This window comes from Capra hircus, chromosome 5 (genome assembly GCF_001704415.2).
Source record: "Capra hircus breed San Clemente chromosome 5, ASM170441v1, whole genome shotgun sequence".
Classification (NCBI taxonomy): Eukaryota; Metazoa; Chordata; class Mammalia; order Artiodactyla; family Bovidae; genus Capra; species Capra hircus.
The window spans coordinates 5189960-5211143 of NC_030812.1; the positions used below are offsets into that span (position 1 = coordinate 5189960).

The following is a 21184-nucleotide window of genomic DNA, read 5'->3' on the forward strand; positions in this document are numbered from 1 at the left end:
ACAAATAACAAATGCTGGAGAGGGTGTGGAGAAAAGGGAACCCTCCTACACTGTTGGTGGGAATGCAAATTGGTGCAACCACTATGGAGAACAGTGTGGAGATCCCTTAAGAAACTGAAAACAGAGCTACCATGCAATCTTGCAATCCCACTGCTGGGCACATATCCAGGGAAAACTGTAGTTTGAAGAGTGAACATACTCCCCAGTGTTCACTGAAGCACTGTTTACAATAGCCAAGACATGGAAGCAGCCTAAATGCTCATCAACAGATGAAAGGATAAAGCAGTGAATACATACTTATATATACACACATATACACACACACTCAGCCATAACCAAAGACTGAAATAATGCCATTTGCCACAACATGGATGGGCCTAGAGATTATAGGCCCATACTAAGTGAAGTAAGCTAGACAAACACCATGTGATATAATTTACAGGTAGAATCTAAAAAATAAATGATACAAATGAACTTATATACAGAACAGAAATAGCCCCATAAACATAGGAAAAATCTGATGGTTACCAAAGAGGAAAAAGGTGGGTGGGGATAAATTAGGAGTTTGAAATTAATATATACACATTAGTATATATGAAATAGATAACCAACAAGGACCTACTGTGCAACAGAGAACTATACTCAATATTTTATAGTAACCTATAAGAGTCTGAAAGAGAATAGATATATGGATGTGTACCCGAATCACTTTGCTATACACCTGAAACTAACACAACCATGTAAATCAACTATCAGTTCAGTTCAGTTCAGTCGCTCAGTCATGTTCAACTCTTTGCGACCCCATGAATCACAGCACGCCAGGCCTCCCTGTCCATCACCAACTCCCGGAGTTCACTCAGACTCACGTCCATCGAGTCAGTGATGCCATCCAGCCATCTCATCCTTGGTCGTCCCCTTCTCCTCCTGCCCCCAATCCCTCCCAGCATCAGTCTTTTCCAATGAGTCAACTCTTCGCATGAGGTGGCCAGAGTACTGGAGTTTCAGCTTTAGCATCATTCCTTCCAAAGAAATCCCAGGGCTGATCTCCTTCAGAATGGACTGGTTGGGTCTCCTTGCAGTCCAAGGGACTCTCAAGAGTCTTCTCCAACACCACAGTTCAAAAGCATCAACTCTTCAGTGCTCAGCCTTTTTCACAGTCCAACTCTCACATCCATACATGACTACTGGAAAAACCATAGCCTTGACTAGACTATACTTCAATTAAATAAATAAATGGAGGGAAAAAAGAGAGTGTTGGAGGTAAGAAGAGGCTCGGGGGATTCCAGGTGATGTTAGTTAAGTCATTGCCAAAGGCAGTTTAGGATGGAACAAAAGTGAGGGGAAAGGGCAGGTAGACAGGCTTTGAGAAAGACAACCAGCAAAAGGCCATCTGTTCTATCAAGTGAGAAGTGACTGTTAGGACGAGTGACAGTGGATGAAAAGGAATGATTTAACAGTGAGCTGAAGAATCATAGAGGCTGACAAAGTGTGGTACAATTCAGGGGTTGCACATCCACATGGCAAAGGAGCCAAGCAGATAACACACAAAAGTAAAACAGCTGAGTACAAGATCTGCACCCTCCGGATCGAATTCTACTTCCCATACTAGACAGAAGCATTGGTACAGATAGAGATTTCTGTGTACAAGGAAAATAAGATCACAAGGCAGTGATACACGGTAACTGACACTTCATCTAAGAGGTGCAGACAACAGGGAGAGGTGGGAGTGGATTACAGGGTCTGCAGAGAGCCCACACCCTGTCCAAAGACAGAAAAAGAAATTAAACTCTAAGAGACGGCTGTCATGTGCAAATGTGGCCCCAGTGTTGCCAGTTCCCCAATGTGTTAAGAGAAAGAGAAATACAAATTTTTATGCAAATCTCCCAATTTTTAAATATTCGGGCAGGGAGGAAACACGGTATGGGTCAACAAAAAGGTTTGCAGTCCGAAGCCAGCTCACTAATAGTCTAAGACCTCCTGAATCCACTAGGCTTTATTAAGTCTGACAGTGAAAGAATGAGAAAAGGACAATGGTATTATGACAGCTCAGCAGAACTGAGGGGAGAGTTTGCTTATTTGCTGGTTTCAGGATTCTGAAGAATTAAGCATTTTTATTGGCTGACAGGATGGTAGCCTAGTGTTCAAGAGCAAGAGATATGAAGCTGCATGTAAGGGAGTACAAGCTAAAACAAGAATTTTATTTTGTTTGATTTTAGTATATTTTGATAAATAATCACCAGGGAAAGAAAGATCTTTGTTAAGTACAATTCGGAATTAACTGATGAACCAGAAGTGACAGCTGTATGATACACGTTGCTATCATCTTATTTTGTAAAGAGACAATGTCTGTAAGAGATGGACAGCCATACAGGTAAGAGAGGCCCCACTAGCAGCCAGGATAATTTCATCATGCAAACAAGCGTTCCCGTGTCTGTGACAGGGCAATGGGGCCTGTCACCATGGAAACAGAAGGTGTCACTGAATGGAAGCCTTTCAGAGAATGGAAGCCCCCTTCTGGGAAGAGGAACTTGGGTTTGGCCTTCAAAGTTCCTAAGTTTCTTACCATTTGGAAGCTGGTTAATTCCTTCAGTGCATCACCAAGAAGAAAAACAGCCAGCGTTTGGCCAGCTATCCTGATCAAACTGCCAGCATTTGTCATCCAGCTCAGGGAAGGAGAGGGAAGAAGCAGAGCGCCACAGACAGCCTGTATATTTCAGAAACCACAACACGTGGGTCACGATCCTCAGGCAGGGGGCTGGCACTGGGTTCTGAAACGTCCATCGATATCTCCCCTTTACAGGCGAAACTAATGCAATTCAAACAGAGCGGTGAGATTGTCAAATTGTTAATGACTCTATGTATTTCTAATGCCAGTGTCACAGGAAGACTGGAGATCTGGGGAGGACTTTCTGTTCATTTTTTAAGAGGAAAGAAAACTGCTAGGAACAAGCGCTTCTTAAACACCTTTTCAAATGTCTGAAAAGAATAATTTAATACCTTTAGTGTGACAGTAACTCCGATACTTTGACTTTCTTCCCCCTGGCTTCCGATGCCCTTCGGGAATGACCCCACCCTACAAACTCAAATTAATTCCCCATTTCCCAAAGTATGTCCTTACAGGCCAGCTGCCCCAGAATGGTGACATCCCACAAAACATCACCTGTTTATTTAGCAAGCATTAAGAGAGCACCTTTTATGTGCAGGCACTGTGACAGGTGGTGGGGATCTGTGGTGACCGGCGTGAACACGCCCCTGGTCTCACAGTGCTTACCAGGTGCGGTTCCTCCTCTGCCTCACGCATCCTCTCCTCTACAGGAATGCCCTCCTTCCTGCTCCCTGCCTGCAAACTCTCCCCATCACCCCTCTTTCAGAGAAACTTCTCTATATTACTGACTGATCCATCAGCCTCTCCTTTGAACTGCATCAGTTCTTTTGAGCCTATAAAGCATTTAATGACCCCCAGGTGGCATGAGTGGTAATGAACTCGTCTGCCAGTGGAGGAGACATAAGACACTCGGGTACAATCCCTGAGTTGGGAAGACCCCTTGGAGGTGAGCATGGCAACCCACCCCAGTATTCTTGCCTAGACAGAAGAGCCTGGTGGGCTACAGTCAGCGGGGTTGCAAAGAGCGGACACAGCTGAACAACTAACTTAGCACACAGCACTCACTCATACCCTGCAGCCCCTGCTCATGTCTCATGAATGCCATCTTGCCTCCCCAGCTATGACACAAAGCTCTTGAAGGGAAGAACAACATTTTTTCTCCTCTGCCTTCCATGTGATCTAACACGAAACAGTACATTGTGAGAATCTGTTGCAGATGACTGCATCTCTCCAAACCAAATTAAAGAGCAGCTCATTCACCCTTCGTATTAGTTTCCTATGGCCTCTGTAACAAATCACCACAAGTTTGGTGATAAACTGGGATGTCTTCCTTCTCAGCTGTGAAGGCCAGAAGTCTGAAATCAACATCACTGGGATAAATCCAAGGGGTCGGCCAACAGGGCCAAGCTCCTTCTGGAGACTCCAAGGCAGAATGTGTTCCTTGCCTCTTCCAGTTTCTGGGGGCTTCTGACAATCCTTGACTTCTAGCCACATCATCCAATCTCAGTTGCTCTGGTCACCTTACTTTCTCCTCTTCTATCTGTGTCAAATCTCCCTCTGCCTCTCTCTTGTAAAGACACACATCATTGCATTTAAAGTCCTCCCAGATAATCCAAGGTAACCTCTCCATCTCAAGACCCTTAACTTATTCACATCTAATAAGGCCCTTTTTCCACATAAGGTAAAAATTACAGGTTCCAAGGATAAGGGCTCAATATATTTTGGGGCCATTTTTCAGCCTACCATACCCTTAGATTAAGGCCCTTTGATTTAATAAAGTTGTAACAATCAATCAACTAAAATCATGAAGAATATTCTGTCTCTCATCTAGGGCTTTCAACAAATAGACAAGAATCAGAAAACAGTGAAAAATAGATATCACAGCCACCAGTAGAAAAAATACTGTTCAGTTCAGCTCAGTCGCTCAGTCGTGTCCGACTCTTTGCGACCCCATGAATCGCAGCACGCCAGGCCTCCCTGTCCATCACCAACTCCCGGAGTTCACTCAGACTCACGTCCATCGAGTCGGTGATGCCATCCAGCCATCTCATCCTCTGTCGTCCCCTTCTCCTCCTGCCCCCAATCCCTCCAAAATTGTCAGAAGTATTAACTACTGGAAAAGCAATAGTTTGAAATAAGTGAAAAGTATTGATTGTATCCCATAGGATCAAAAGCAGATTGTTTCAAAGTAGAATTGCTGGAAAGATGACAAATTCAGGTTAATTTTTTTCCTAGGGAAGAGAGTTTTTGTAGTGGCATTCAGCCACAAAACCAATCTTTTCCCACCAAAAACTGCAGATGGAAATAAATCTCCATTCTCTTTATAATTAAAGTGTTAAGACAAGTAAGGTCAGGTGGCCCACAGGCTACATGTTTTCAGGGCAGACTGAATCCCAGCATCAGCAGAGTAACTCAACTCCGGGGGTTACTGACTACGTGTTTGGGAAGCTAGGGAGGTGGAAGGTTCACCCTTCATAAGGCAGAACCCTGAAGGAGACAGCAATAGTTTGAAGACAGTTTAAAAGAGACAAATGATTGTTCAGTGAGTATGGTGAAAAGCAGCAAATTTCTGTTACGGTTTTTAGGGCCTTTGTTGTCCTGGACTGAGTTGTATTGTAATAACTAAACATTATGCAGACACAGCAGTGGTGTTTAAGGCCCTTGCTACATGTATATGAAGAGACAAATAGTGAAAAATGCCAGGGGACAGAAGCCTCTGAGGTCTTGAATCAACTCTCTAGTGAGAAGCTGCGTGCGTGCTGTCGCTTCAGGCCTGTCCAAGTCTTTGTGACCCCATGGACCGCAGCCCTCCAGGCTCCTCTGCCCGTGGGATTCTCCAGGCAAGGATAGTGAAGAGGGTTGCCATTTCCTTCTCTAGGGGATCTTCCCAACCCAGGGATCGAACTCACGTCTCTTGCATCTCCTGCATTGGCAGGAAGGTTCTTTACCACTAGGGCCACCTAGGAAACCAATGCGAAGGTAATACTGGTCCAGCCAATCTCACTGACCTATTGAAATGCTAACTTAGTTGACTTGGTAAATGATTATCATTCCCCCATAGCAGGATTTGGGCATTCTCAGATACTGCCTTTAAGATTCTAATGAAAATTCCACTCAAGGTCTAGAATAAAACTACAAATCTCCAGGGACACCCAACCATCACACAGCCAACCTGCAGCTTCCCCCCAGTGAACTTGTTCAGTGACGGGCAACTCAGGAGCCCTGAGTGGTCATTACGGTTAAGCCAGGGGAGGCAGTGAGTACCCTCGGTCACCAAGAGGAGGGTCTATTACGGTCTACACTCTTTGTTGACAAGGCAAGGGAGTGTACAATACATTGTCAACTGAGTTTATTTTAAAGCATTTCTTGGAAATTCCTTATCTGGAAAATTTTCCTGGGAAAAACATCTCTCCCAAAGAAGCTAGATCAGAGGCAGTTCTTCACTCTCATCAGAGTGGCTCGGAGCCATTTCCTCCAACTCCTCTAGACCCCAGTGGGTTCCCACCCAGGACCTCCGCTTAATTCTCATCTCTGCGTGGACTTTGAATCATTTTCACATCATACCATGCCAACTGTTGTCTCCTCTCTTCAAGCTCGGTCTTGGAGTGAGAAACATAAACATCCTTCACGGAGGCAGCTTTGTTTGTCCAGACCCTGTCCCCTGGAGAAGTTATGATCGGCAGGAAATGAAAACAACCAGCATCGCTTTTGTTCGCATTCATTTCAGTGACATTTTGAAAATGGAGCACCTAAGCCAAACCAAATCCCAGGCCTTGTTCTGACCAAAATCCGAAATGAGGAACTTCACGCGGAACATTAAAAACTCAATTGTCTCCGGCCACAGCTGAATGAAAAGCTCAGATTAAAACTGGCAACGGTTTGCTTCCTACAAATGTGCTTTGTTCTTGGCTAACTTGTCAGCTCATAAAAAACGCCTCTGTACAAGCAGCTGTCTCATTCAAGACGCTGAATCTTTTCATGACCGTCAATAAGGATGTGTTACAGGGAGCCCAGTCTAGGACCCTTGCTCTGGGTCCGCAGTGTGGGCCTCCCCGCTTCCCTGGTATGCCTTTCTTCTAACTTGATGACTTGCATTTTTAATAAAGGGTTATAGAAAATGCCATGCTCTTCGTGGAATCCCCTCATCATTCAGTTTCCCAGAAGCCTGATTGTGGAAAAACCCAGCCCCAGAGGCAACAACAGAGGAGGCCTCTGAAGTTTCCAATTCTTAATCCTAGCTCTTGCTCTTAGCCACCCTGGGCACATTTATTTAATACCTTTATATCTTTAAATGTTTCCTTGGTGAGCTGAGTAACTTGCGGTGACCGCCCTGAGCTAGTTTACTAGCGAGAAATCAAATCAAAATTAGCGCAAGCCATTTTGCAAATATAAACTGGCTGGTGAATAATCATTATGGCTGTCCCAATGAGCCAGTAAATAAATTGATGACACATCCAAGACACCTTATTTTTTTCCTGGATTATCCAGAGAGGCACCTTCAGCCCAACCTCATCATGAGGACTCGTGGTGAGCCCCCACATGGACCATCACATGCAGCGTCCTTCAGATTAGAGAGCTGGCGAACCGCCAGTAACGGTAAGGCGCCCCTTCACCCTTCCTGAGTCTACCTCCGCTCACGCTGCTCCACGCACTTGGAATGATCTCTTCGCTCTTCTCGGCCATTCTGCTAATCTCTGAGAACGTTTCATACCCTCTCTTCCATTTAAAGCCCAACTTCACCCTTCCTGAGTCTACCTTCGCTCACGCTGCTCCACGCACTTGGAATGATCTCTTTGCTCTTCTCGGCCATTCTGCTCATCTCTGAGAACGTTTCATACCCTCTCTTCCATTTAAAGCCCAAATGCTATTAGTGTAGACTAGCTCCAACCTAAGCAGCAGCAATGGAAAGAGACGGAGAAGGAAATGGCACCCCACTCCAGTGGTCTTGCCTGGAGGATCCCAGGGGAGACAGTGGGCTGCCTGTCTGTGGGGTCGCACAGAGTCGGACACGACTGAATGGACTTAGCAGCAGCAATGGAAAGACAATTCCAGGCTCTCATAGACGCAAATCGGCAGTGTAACCTAGGATAAGTCATTTAACATGTCTAAGTTCTAGTCCTTAGCTATTAAAATGGAACTCAGACAGGACTTCTCTGGTAGCACAGTGGATAGGAACCTGCCTGCCAATGCAAGGAACATGGGTGCCATCCCTGATACCAGAAGATCCCACATGCCGTGGGGCAACTAAGCCTGTGCCCTGCAACTCCTGAGCCCATGGGCCTACAGGCTGTGCCCGGCAATGAGAAAGCCCAAAAGCAGCAGCAAAGGCCCTGTGCAACCCAAAACAGAAAACTGAACTAGTAGGGACCTCCCTTGTGGCCCAATGGCTAAGACTCCGAGCTCCCAATGCAGGGGGCCCAGGTTCTAGTCCCAGTCAGGGAACTAGATCCCACAAGCCGAAACAAAGATCAAAGATCCCACATATAACAACTAAGACCTGGTCCAGCCGATAAATAATTCATTTAATGGGACTAGGAGCACCCTCCTCACGATTTCTTTAGAGTTCTGTGCCACCAGGGATCATCTGGAGCGGGGTGAAAAGACTGACAAAGCACTGCAGTTGCTCCGAGGCAGAGGCTGCTGAGGGGGCCTGGCCAGAGTGAGAAAAACAGGACATGTCTGGCTAGGCAAAATAGTCAAGTCATTATTTGAACCGCTTTCTGAGGATCCATTATGTAGCAGGATTATTCCATAGTTGTTATGGGCTGAACTGTGTCCCCGAAAATTCGTACATTGAAGTCCTAACCCCTAGTACCGCAGAATGTACCTGGAGATGGGTCTTCAAAGAAGTCCTTAAGATTAAATGAGATCATTAGGATGGGCCCAAATCTGATATAACTGGTATCCTTATGAAAAATAAGAAACAAAGGACATTAGGACACAGACACATACAGACAGAAGACACTGTGAAGATGGTCATCTATAGGAGAGAGGCCTCAGAAGAAACCAACCCACTGACACCTTGATCCTGGACCTCTAGCCTCCAGGACTCTAAGACAAGTTTCTGTTGGTTAAGCTATCCTGCCTATGGTACTTTGTTATAGCAGCCCAAGCAAACTAAGCTAGTATCTTCAATTATCCACCACCCAAAATGTGTACACAAGTTAAAACACGTTCACCAGTTAAAAATACAAACAAAACAGATGAGCTGTTTCATTTCTACATTCTTTCTTACTCCAGTCAGGCCTTTCTCCAGTCTTTCTCTTCCCTAAGAACACACCTTTTGAGATCATCAATGATAGGAAAATTATTTCCTGCTTGTATCAGTCAGAACAGGTTAGGCTATGCTGAAGTAACAAGCTAACATCTAGGGGGGTTAATAATTAAACTGAATGATTTCTTACACTAAGTGAATAATTTCTTCCACTCTATCTTTCCTTCCTAGTTTCAGATACTTTACCAGCGGGAGGGTTAACAGTGGCCATTAGAAGAAAACGTGAATTTCTCACGGGCTTTTACATACTTCTACTTAAAGGGGACACCAGCCACTCACTCATGCTATGTTGCTCAAAAGAAGTTACCTGGCCATGGCTATCTTCCAGGAGTGGGGCAATCCAAACTTATGTGGCAGGAGAAATATCAGAATATCAATGAGCAGGGTCATTTGCTGCCACAGTGCCTTTGGGTGAGGAAAAATTCTCACAACTGAAGCAGCAGAGGTGGTGAATTTAAATTTTAGCTTGATTTTCTATATATGAAACTAAAGAAAATGCAGACTTCAGAATCAAACCTATGTTTATTCATCTGAAAGTTTTCTCGTAATATTTCTATGTGGAGTAAATAAAACTGCATTTGTAAAGTACCCTCAATGGTGTCTTAAAATATCCTAGATGCGTTTCCCTGTATCCTCTGCATGTTTGATATCCAGAGTGACTCTTTATTTTTACCCAGTTTCTAGTATGAATCCATGACACTCAGCTGTTTCACCTGGCCCCAAACAAGGCTTAGCCTTGCCAAAAACACCAGGTACCTACCTTCCAGAGAGTCTTCCTACTTCTACTTCTAAGACACTTAGCCCACCCGGACAGGTACCCTTCTTAGCATACTACATTCTCCCATTTACATTCTTTGTCTTTTCTCCTCTCTGTCGAGTTCTGTGCTGACCTTCAGCCTCCAAACTATCAGCTGGAAAATGAGGTCGAATAAACATGGCGCGTGAGATGAGGATGACGTTGATCCAGTGGTTTTCTCCAGAGTTCAGGACACTGAAGTGTCTCCTCTATGCTCAGGGAAAGAAAGCCTTGCGGAGAGCAAGTGTCTCTTACTGGTGACTCACACCACCTTCCATTGTGTCCCCGCAGCTTCCCTGAACTGGAGGAGGAGGAGCCGCAGCAGACCTCCCACCTGCTCACCCCTCCTCCCACTGCAAAGCCATCCGAGACCAAGGGCGAGCAGCTGGGTAACTTGAGCGGCTGGCCCCTTGTAGACTGAGGCAACAGGGAAAGGCTGGCGGGGCCAAGCACTTAACCAGCTTCTCTCCTCTGGTTACACTGGTGCCCTGTGTCCCCTTGGGCTTTTCACCCTCAGCACATGGCCCCAGGACACTAACGGAGTGACCTGGCGTGCATGCTCACCTGCTGAGCCTGCCACACCCACCTCACCCCAGCGGAAGTCTGAAGGCATGCAGTGCCTTTGCTGGATACGATAGACTGCAGTGTGCGTCTGCTTTGATTATAAAGCAAGGTCAAGAGCTCTCTTTTATTAACGTTTAGGTGAGTGTCCCGAGGCCACTGAGCAAAGCTGAATTAAAGCAAAACCAAAAATCATTAAACGATTTTTATTATCATTTTCAACTGAAAGTGGCTGCAGTTGTCACCACCATCTATGTACTATTATACAACTGTATCACTCTTTACAGTTTAGAATGAGTTTTTCATATATTTTCATTTGATCTCCCTAACGATGTAGCAATTTTCCTCACGTGACTGATGAAAAACTGCAGTTTGGGGAAGTCCATGACATAACCCGCTTGAGGTGTCACAGCTACTAAGTGGCAGAGCTCAGACTCCACCACAAGTCTTCTGAGATGCAATTCTATGTCTGTGACGCACAGCAAGACCCAGAATACAGGTACGAGGAACCGAGAAACCCCTGCGCTCTGGTAGACGTGGTAATGAGCGTTTCCACATATGCAACCTGACATAAACGTCACCGCAAACCTGATCACAGCATTTCCATTTATCCAGCAATGTCTGTATGGTGTGAAGGAGACTGCAGAGGGCAGGTGGCAGTAAGAAATGAGTCCAGACAAAGATGACTAGACAAATGGTGATTATTCCCATTTAACACGAAAGAAAAATGGAGGGTGAAGGAGGAGGTGAGGAAAGCTAAGAGGAGAGTTTCAGGTAAAACAGAAGCCAGATTTAATATCTCACAGCATCCCAGCAGACAGGTGGACCAAAGGACGGGCAGACGGGGAGTTCACTACCTACCGGGGAGTTTTCTCCACCGAAAGGAATGGTTCAGCTTCTCCAAGGCCCGGATAAGCTCTTTTGAATCCTACCATCTGTGCTTTAAGGAAAAGGAGGTGACAAAAAGATAAGAAAGACCTGAAGATGACTGACGCACAGACCCAAAAGTACCACAGGCACAACTTCACACGCGAGCAACAACAGCAAAGCATCCCGAGCCTGGTAGAATGGGCCTCGCGCCAGCCAAGGGAGCAGCTTATTAACTCCTCTGGCCAGAGATTTTTCCAGATGCGAGAACTAAACACAGGCCCAAGTCAGAACAGTGAGACAGGTAAAATCATGTATCGAACTAAGAGACCCATTCCTGGGATGGGCAAGCCGTTGGCGACGGTTCAGTCACACAGAGATGGTCCTCTCCTCTCTGCGACTCACATGATTCTCTCCCGGGAAGACTGACAGCCAGAATATGAGCAGCGAGCTCAGATAATTGCAGGGCGCTGTCTGCCACCCAGGCTCTTGTTTCCGTAGGGATCACACCTGCCCCTAATCCAAGGAGGGTCTTCACAGTACACAGCCCCACAGCCCTGGCTTTGACATCTCAGGGAAATTAAGGGGGAGATTTTGAGAAGTAAGTACAGGAAATTAAGATTCTGGTAGAGCTGGTTGAATTTTCTGAGAGGGGACTAGAAATATAACAACAGCTAACTTAGCACCATCACAGTACTAAGTCTTTGCCTGCCTCATCTCACTTAATCCTCATAGCAGCCCCACGAGGTAAGTACAATTATCATTCTCACCTTAAAAATGAGGAAACACACTCAGAGAGGTTAAGTAACTTGTCCAAGACCACACAGCTAGTAATGGCAGAACCAGAGTTCAGACCCAGGTGTATCCGGCACCAGATCTCTCACTCACCTTGTTCACTGCTTTATAACGTCTGTCCTTAGGGGAACAGCTGGGAAGACATGGGCATGAAGATGCTTTTTATAAACATAGTATTAGGTTGGCCAAAAACCCAAGGGAACTTTTTGGCCAACCCAACATTTTTATTTCATAATGTCAACTTGCCTAATTATAAGTGATCTTATATTCTAATGTCCCTGTTTCTCACAAAATCATAGAGGTTCTTCATCCATCAAATCCTCTTAAAATACTTCCATCCCATCAGAAGGAAATGGAGTTTCATTTTCAGAGTCATTTGCTTGACATCTAGGTGCTAGCAAGGGCAGCTCAATCACTTCAACAAATACTGAAACTCTTCACCGAACTCACGTAGGGCGATGTGAATGAAAACATTTGCTTGAACCATGAGTGATTGAATCGCTGAATGACTGTATCTATGAGAAACAAACAATATGACAGTTTACAAGCAATTCACAGTTTTCAGTAATACAAAATGTCACAAAACACTTGAAGAATCAAGTTTAGCTCTAGGCTTAATTTCTCCCAGTCTGGCACACTCATCCACCAGCGAATGGGACTCCAGCTACACCGACAATTCATCCTGGACCAGAGCTGGGAAAACTTTTTCTATGAAGGGTCAGATAGTAAATGCTTTTGGCTTTTTGGGTCAGATGATCTCTGTCACAACTACTCAGTTTTGCCATTGTTCACAATGCAGAAAAGCCATAGACAATATGGAAGCAAATGGACATGGCTGGGTTCCAATAAAACTTTATCCGTAACAGGTGGCAGGCTGGATTTGGCCCACAAACTGTAGTTTGCCTCCCTCCCAACTCCTGTCCCTGACAAAACAACGATGCCCTCACTCATCCCAGTCTCTGTTCTGACGCCCCACCTGAGCATCATGAAGGCTTTTAAAAGTCACCGAAAATCCGTGAACAGTGGAACATTATGAGACAGCTGCAGACCACATCTGAAATTAACAACTAGAGAAAGCTGTCAAAGAGACAAATTTGACCAACACAGAGACCACAAATAAAAAACGCTACAGAAAACCTTCCTCCTTTCTTCTGTCCCTTCTTATCATAATAGGGGAAAAGAAGCATGTGTTTGATTATTTAGGGTTTTAAAGTTTCCTGCATAAATCCTGTCTTTTAAAATCACAGTCATTTTATATTTTTCATTGAAAAAAAAACAATTCTTAGTGAAGATGCTTTGTTTATATTCATTTTTAGTCATAGGTTGCTAGGCAAGAAAGCAGACCCTATTTATCACATCATCACAGGCCTTCACCCTAGAGCTGTCTCTGATGAAGGACAGGGAAGAGACATGTGCCAGGCCCTTTCCCCCATGGCACCTTGCCTTCTCCTAGGACCTCTTTCATTGTGAGCCTTTTGGAAATGTAAAACAGAAAGAAAAGCAATCAGAAATGGACTACATCATGATATGACAATTTTAACTCTATAAATTCATTTTTTCCCTTCTCTCCCTGTTTGTCCATATTTCCAGAAGACAGAGAGAGGCTAGAAATTTCTTCTAGGAATCTGTAGTTGTCAGCAAGAGGGAAGTAGAAACTGTATGTTTAATGAGGTGACCTCCATGTCTTCACGGGCTACCTCCCCTATCCTGAGGACTCCTGTTTCTTAGACTTCTGGCTTAAGTCAGCTCATGCAGAGATGGCTGTTCTCAGGCTATTTCTATAGATTTCCTACTTGGTTTGCATTTATTGTGCCTACTTGTCTCTTTCAGTAAACACTTTAATTATATATCTTAAAGTGCTTGACGTGCCATGTAGTGAAAGGGTACGATTTTTTAAAATCAATGAGGTGAGAAAAATCACTTATAGGGCTCATCAGCGGAACTTCTGGTGTTTCGCATAGAAAAAGAGGGGATGGGAAAACAATTCTACAAATCAGGAATTCTACAACTTCGCCTAGAAAGGGTTCCACCTGGCAACGAGATTTGTTGTGAAAGCCCCGAATGTGTAAGAATGAGTCTAGGTCAAGCGTGGAGACCTCAGGATAGGAGGAGAAAGTGACTGATCGCCCAAGAGCAGCAGAGCTGAGGATGTCAATCAAATGTCAGCTCATCACAGGAAGAAAAGGGGAGGGGCCACTGAGCTCTAAAAAAAAAAAAAAAAAAAGGAAACGTGTGCCAGGGTCACAGCCGACTTGATCAGTCCTGGTTCCCTACACACAGACAGGTCTGGGTACCTGGTAGGCTTTGAGGTTTATGCTCTGAAGCAAAGAGAAGAGGAAATGTGACCATTCCAGCTTTATATAAAGGAAGTTCATGGAAGGAGAAGGGGGAGAACTACCCCAGCACCCTGCACATGGGCTCCTTGCCTGGTGACTGCACAGCAGCTCTGGAGGAAATGACAACAGCGGCAGGTGGCACACAGGATAACAACAACAATAGCGACAGACACCATGTATTGCATACCTACTCTGGTGACAGGTCTTCTGCTGGGCATTTTTACACCTGTTATATTGATTCCTTATCATTTATAAAATAAATAGTGTTACCCTTATTCTACAGTTGAAAAAACATAAATCAAGAATTTTTTTTTAAAATTCTAACCCAGGGTTACATAGTTTCTAAAAATGAAGAGTCAGGATTGGAGTCTAGGTCTTGGTGAATCTAAGGTTTAAGGGAAAACATCACTAGTTCTTGGGTTTGCCTTTGCTTTCAGAGAAAGAAGTTGCCTGAATCCCGAGGTACCTATAACCAGTGATGACAGCTACCAGCAACATCACAACAATGGTGATTGAACCTAGAGGTTGCTGCAAAATCTGATATCCAGTAAAGCCCCCACAGCTGCAGGAACAAAGTGTGTCATTTCTACCTCCAGAAAGTGCCGCCCAGTGACAGAATCTAACTGGGACCCTGCGGCAAGGGATCCTGGAAACGTTGTTCCCAGGTGTCTAGCCCTGTGATAGGAGGCAGTCGTAAGAGGGGGCAGGAATGATTCTGCATTGCCCAAAGGAAATTCTGGCACCATCATGGGTGGGCCCTGGAATAATCTGGAATTCGGGAAAATATGTGGAATAGTTATAACCCACTACAGATAACTCCGTGATACAGGTGGGAAGGGTATACGTGGCCACAGTTTAATGGTGGGATGAAATCCACAGAGTAAATATTTTGACCACTATTTTGTCCTCTGACTATATTCTCCAGCTTCTGAGATCTGGAGGGATGTTTTTCTGTGGATTTAAATCTTGAACAGCCTCCAGAAGAAATAGCATGCTGCAGAAGTCACTTCCCAGTCCTTATTCTCCCCAGAATCCATTTTTAGTTGACTGTGCTCCAACAGCTTTAATGAATGGTCTAGTAACTCTGGACTCTGTTTTCCACCCTCAAGGAAAATTCTTACTTGGTAGCTGCCCTGTTTCTCTGCTTACCTTGATTTCATCAGGAAAGGCTTCAGTTTTAAAAGCTGAATTAGCTGAAATGACTAGAGACAAATTGGGGGTAATTTTAAACTTAATTTCAATGATCAAAGTTATCTACTCTCATCCCTATTTCCTGAGAGCAACTACTTTCAATTCTTGCAGCTCTTTCTCACTCCATATCTCTACATGTTTATACTGCTAGCTCTTGATTTTTCAATTTAGATATTGACACCCTACTATTGAAAATGAGAAATTAGCTTCCATGCAATTTAACACTCAGGTGCATGCATACATGCATGTGTGTGCACATGTGCACACACACACGCACGCTTTTGCACTCATCTTCCCACTCTCATTTTTTGGGTTAGATCAGTATTCAGTATTATATTATTATGATGATGTCATATTTATTCACGGCTGCATCATGAAGTTTCCTGTATTTGTTTTCTTGAAAACTTTTTGCTTTTTGTAGAATTCGTCATCACTTTATCCCCTTGCTTACTTTTTAAGTAATCTCTAATTCATCCACAAGCTCTCTACCAAAAGAAAATCATCTCCTTTTCATAGACTCAACACATCTCTCCATTTTATATTTTCTCAGAGACATCCTGGCCTAGGGTTTCCTCTCTTCTGCTCCAGTACAGAATGCCTCCTCCCTGGGCTTGCTGCCCACCACTGATCTGAGTCTGCCTGCCACCACCAGCCAGGGCGACACTGGGCCCTGTATCTTGTGGGGGACCCCAGGCAACTCCCTTGCATCTCCCCCTCCCCCCGTAACACCAGGTGACGGGAGGGGTGGCAGTGCTGGTGGTGATGGCCACATTTTCCCCCCGTTGAGCCAAATGCTATATTTAGCTTCCCCTCCATATCATGACTCCCTCCTTCCCCTTCCAGATGATCCCACGTGTGTCCCCGGCATGTGAAAGTGGGAGGCGGGTGCATTCCAGAGCCAGAGAGTCTCCCAGTGGTCAGTCTGCCTGAGTGGGAAATAATGGAGAGATACCAAAATACAAATGCGTGGGAAGGGTTTCCAAGAAGAAGTTATCCAAACCATTTCTGGAAATAGATGATAACATTATTTCCCTAAACACAGGATGCCACAAAGAGAGCAAAGAGATTCTAATACATGGTGCAATGTAAAAAGGAGTTGCAAAACACCAGTGTTTGTCTCATTTTTAAGCCAATTGCTTTGTGCTAAATGTTGTCATTGAGGGTCTATGAGTGAACTCTGCAAGGGCCAGGGTCTAAAGGCTTTTTCCAAAATCATTTATCAGGCCAGTGACCCACAGACTACAGAATTTCACCACCTTCCTCTAATCCAAATATTAGATAATACTAAACTACCACAAAACCTTGGTTTCCTGAGGCTCGCTCCCAGGGAAGCCAAAAATCAAGATGCAAAAAAGCAATATTTTACCAAACATTCCATGGAAAATACAAAATGTAACTGATTTACACCTTGAATATACATTTCTCCCCATTGCACATAGAATACAGCAGTGTCCATTACTCTGTAAATATTAAATATATATTTGTTGTTGTTCAATCACTAAGTCATGTCTGATTCTATGTGACCTCATGGACTGCAGCACACCAGGCTTCCCGGTCCTTCACCATCTCCAGGAGCTTGCTCAAACTCATGTCCACTGAGTCAGTGTGTGTCTATATATGCATACAGACACATATAGTATTAGTATGAATTGTAATAGGCTGAGTATTTTAATTACTAAACACTCTAATAAACGGTTTTGCTCGGGACTTCCCTGGTGGTCCAGTGGCTAAGACTCGACTTTCCCATAGCAAGGGGCCCAGGTTTCATCCTTGGCCAGGGAACTAAACACTGCATGCCACAGCTAAAGATTCCACAGGCCACAGCTAAGACCCAGTCCAGCCAAATAAATATACAAATTTTCAAATGGTATTTCTTCCCTAAGAGTAAAGTAGCAATAGATTCTATAATAATGACTCCTCTCCTGCTTAAAAAGAATCATATAAATAAATATAAACAACTTTTATGCTTGTAATACTTTGTAAAGTTGAAGATTAACTTACATGCAGTAAAATATATAAATGTTAAGTATACAGCTTGGAGAACCCCTATGTTGCCATTAGGCCCTCATGGCTCAAGGGTAGTGTATCTGACTCCAGAAGGCCACATGCGCAAATCAGGTCAGGGTCGTGGGTTTGACTTCCCTGGTGGCTCAGATGCTAAAGAATATGCCTATTGTAGGAAATGCAGGTTCGATTCCTGGGTTGGGAAGATCCCACGGAGAAGGAAATGGCAACCCACTCCAGTACTCTTGCCTGGAGAATTTCAGGCTACAGTCCACAGGGTCTCAAAGAGTCAGACACGAATGAGCAACTAACAAACATTATCCAGACCAAAATATAGAATATTTCCATCCCCAAAAGTTTCCTCTGCCTGTATGCTGTTTGATACATTTTTAATGGAAAACATACTTTATTCTTTAGTAGAAGGTTATCAATTGGTAATGAGAATATTTGATTAAGTGAAACCTGAACACAGCAAGTGGAAAAGAAATGAATATTTATCAAGCAAATGCAGTTTGCCAGGTACTTTGACATATCATGCTAATCCTGTCAGGCAGGTATAATTATCTCCACTGAGGCAAAGCAGCAGCTTGGACTCTCAAAGTTTTATGGACCTTTCCAATATCTTACAGTCCATAAGCAACTTGGAAGCCTTTTTTCCATTTAATCACACTGCCAGATTATACAGCTCTACCACACTTTGCAACTAATAAAAAGTTGTGGGGGTGTGGTTTGTTGGTTGGTTGGTTTTTGCCAACTTTCATGCCCAATAATGAAACATGTAAAGGATAACTGAAATCCAAAGAAAAGAAAAATGTTAAAAACACTTCTCTATTAGGTAATCTTAAAATAGGTTCAGGGACTTCCCTGGTAGCCCAGTGGTTAAGACTGCCTGACGGTGCAGGGACACAGGTTTGGTCTCTGCCCTGGGGACAGTCCACGTGCCACAGCGCGCCCGAGCCCATGGGCCTCACTGCTGAGCCGGTGCCCTCGAGCCCTGCTCCTCAACAAGAAAGGCCGTGACCGGCGAGGAGGACCAAACCCCGCTCGCTGCAACCCGAGGAAACCCAAGCGACCGCAGAGACCCAGAGCAGCCAAAAATAAAATACACAAATAGGCAATTTTTTTTAAACATAGCTTCAGAATAGAAGAAAAAGGTAGTGCCCATTCTAACCATACTTTAAAAGCAAACAGTATTGCTTTTTAATCTCCTTGAAATGGCCACCTTTGCATTGATTTTCAGGTCAAGTTCAGGGCCAGGAATAAAGGAGCAGTGTTAACTGGATTCCCTAAACTCCCTGCAATGCACCTGATCCCAGGGACCAGGGACCAACCGGCCAGGTCGTAGGAGCCGTGGTCTGGGGTGCCCTGGAGAGTGGTCCTCGGGGCCAAGTCCTGTGACATCATGCCCGCACGGCTGACTGTCCCAGTTTCCCTGGACTGCTACAGTTTTAGCACTAAAAGTCTAGGGCCCCAGGAAATCCCTCAGTCCCAGGCAAACTGGATTGCTGGTCTTCCTACTGCCCAGCCACCACTTGCCAAAGCACCTTAATGACATGTTGCTTTGGCCTTGGAGATTCTAAGGATGACCGGGAAAGTGAATAAGATCATAAGGGCAAATTGTTTCAATCTGTTCACCAAGAAGAACAAAAAAGAACAGATATGCACTTGCTTACACACCGATAAGGAAGGACCAGAAGGTGAACAGGGAAGCATAGTCTCATTGCTTCAGGAGAGGGAACTCGGCACTGGCTGAAGGGGAAAGAATGGCTGTCTCCCACTGCCTGCCCTTTCAGAGTCATCTGAGTTAAACGGATGCAGATATATGATTACACCCATGCAGCGTTGCTGGGCTGTACTCCTCAGCTGGCTTTGAAGGGCTGCAGGGGTGGAAGGCAGGGGAATAATGGAGACGGCCGCAGAACCCCTCCACCTGCTTAGACCAGCTTTGTACTTTAGCCATTGAGCTCCCCCATAAGACTTCACTTAAATAATAGACTTTGTGATTTTATTTGAAAGTCTAAAGATCATAGCATTGATGCACTGATCTTTTTACTTACAGTGTGTAGATAGCAACAGTCCTTTACAGAAGAGGAACACTTTGGTCTGATGGCAAGGAGATGCTGAGTCAAAGGCATCAGGCTCAAATCCATGGTCCACACTTGTCTCTGTAACCAGGAGGACATTTCTTTATACCTTCTGATCTTTATGCCTTTATCTGTTTAAAAATAATGTATGTGTATAATATAGCTCAAAGGACTGTTGTAAGGATTAAATGTTATGGTATTTTTAAAAGTAGCACTGGAGCAATACAGAACAAACACTCAATTACTGGCTAATCTGAAACTGAGGCAAAGTGCTATAAAGCATGAATGCAATAACATAATTTAGACCTCGCGGATGTTTCAACAATGACCTCCCCACTCCACCCAAGCTCAGTGCTCAGTTAGGGACCACACAGAAGAGTATGTAGCTGAAGGTCAGACCTTCCAGATGGCAGAGTCTGGAGCCAACTCTAGGCTTAATCCATTCTGAGGAATGAGCTGTCCTCCAGGCACAGAGACCAGCATAGAGAACCAGGAGGCTAAACGGTAAGAAGTACATATGGAAGGAGGGAAGAAAGCAGAGGCGGAGGTGGTGGGCAGGGTTTCCCCTGAATCGCGTGCTGGGTGGAGCGGGTTGGCTCTGTACAGGACAGAACACACTGGTGATAAGCACCCTCTCCAGATCCTGATGAGAAGGAGGTGCTGGGAGCAAACGGAGAGAAGAAGGGACTGAGGAAGGAAGAATGCCAAAAGGCGACCACGGAGGTAGAGAAAATGGATACGGTTGGCGAGGCCCAGTGCCAGAAACACCGCCAGAAAGTAAAAAGATTTCATTTAATATTATTTCCAGTTAATCAGATTTACCAATGCTTACCCCCCCACACACACAGAGAAAACTGGTGCACTTTCGATTCCCATGTCAATGAAAGTCGCCTTTGGTGCTCACGAACCACGCTTGTTTCTAATCCCTGCCTATCTGAATGAGGGGCTCCACCGACAGCAGCCAGGGAGACCCACTGCGGCGGCATTTACCTGGTGAGCTCTCCACACAGCTTCTCAGCAGCCATCTGAGCTACCCCATTTCCCAGCCTCTATCGTCTCTACCATATGATCCTGCAATCCCACTCAGAGAAAACCATAATTCCAAAACACACATGCACCCAATATCCACTGCAGCACTATTTCCTGTAGCCGAGACATGGAAGCAACTTCTGTCCACTGACAGAGCAATAAATAAATATATACTATAATATATATAGCATATTGAATAATATATACTTTGGCTAATTCATGTTGATATTTGGCGGAAAACAACAAAATTCTGCAAAGAAATTATCCTTCAATTAAAATTTAAAAAACAATATGGTATATATATATACATGATGGTATGTATATACATGATGGTATGTATATACGTGATGGAATATTAGTCAGCCATAAAAAAAATGAAATAATGCCATTTGCAGCAATATGGATGGACCTAGGGATTGTCATACTGAGTGAAGTCAGAGAAAATGAAATATCTTATGATATTGCTTATCTAAAAAAAATGATACTGCAGAATCTAAAAAAAATCATACAAATGAACTTACATACAAAACAAAAATAGATCCACAAAGAAAATAAATTGATGGTTACAAAGCAGGAAGGGAGGTGTGGGATAAATTAGGAGGTTAGGCTTAACATAAACACCGAGGTGGTTTAGTCGCTCAG

At 44.3% G+C, this 21184-nt stretch overlaps 1 long non-coding RNA gene across 1 annotated transcript in view; it reads right to left on the reverse strand.

The window, feature by feature from the left end:
- LOC108636124 overlaps positions 1–19594 on the reverse strand; it is a 58013-nt gene extending 38419 nt beyond the window's left edge. Inside the window, exon 1 of the long non-coding RNA XR_001918148.1 lies at positions 19487–19594. This is a non-coding gene — a long non-coding RNA (uncharacterized LOC108636124). The remainder of the gene's footprint in view (positions 1–19486) is intronic.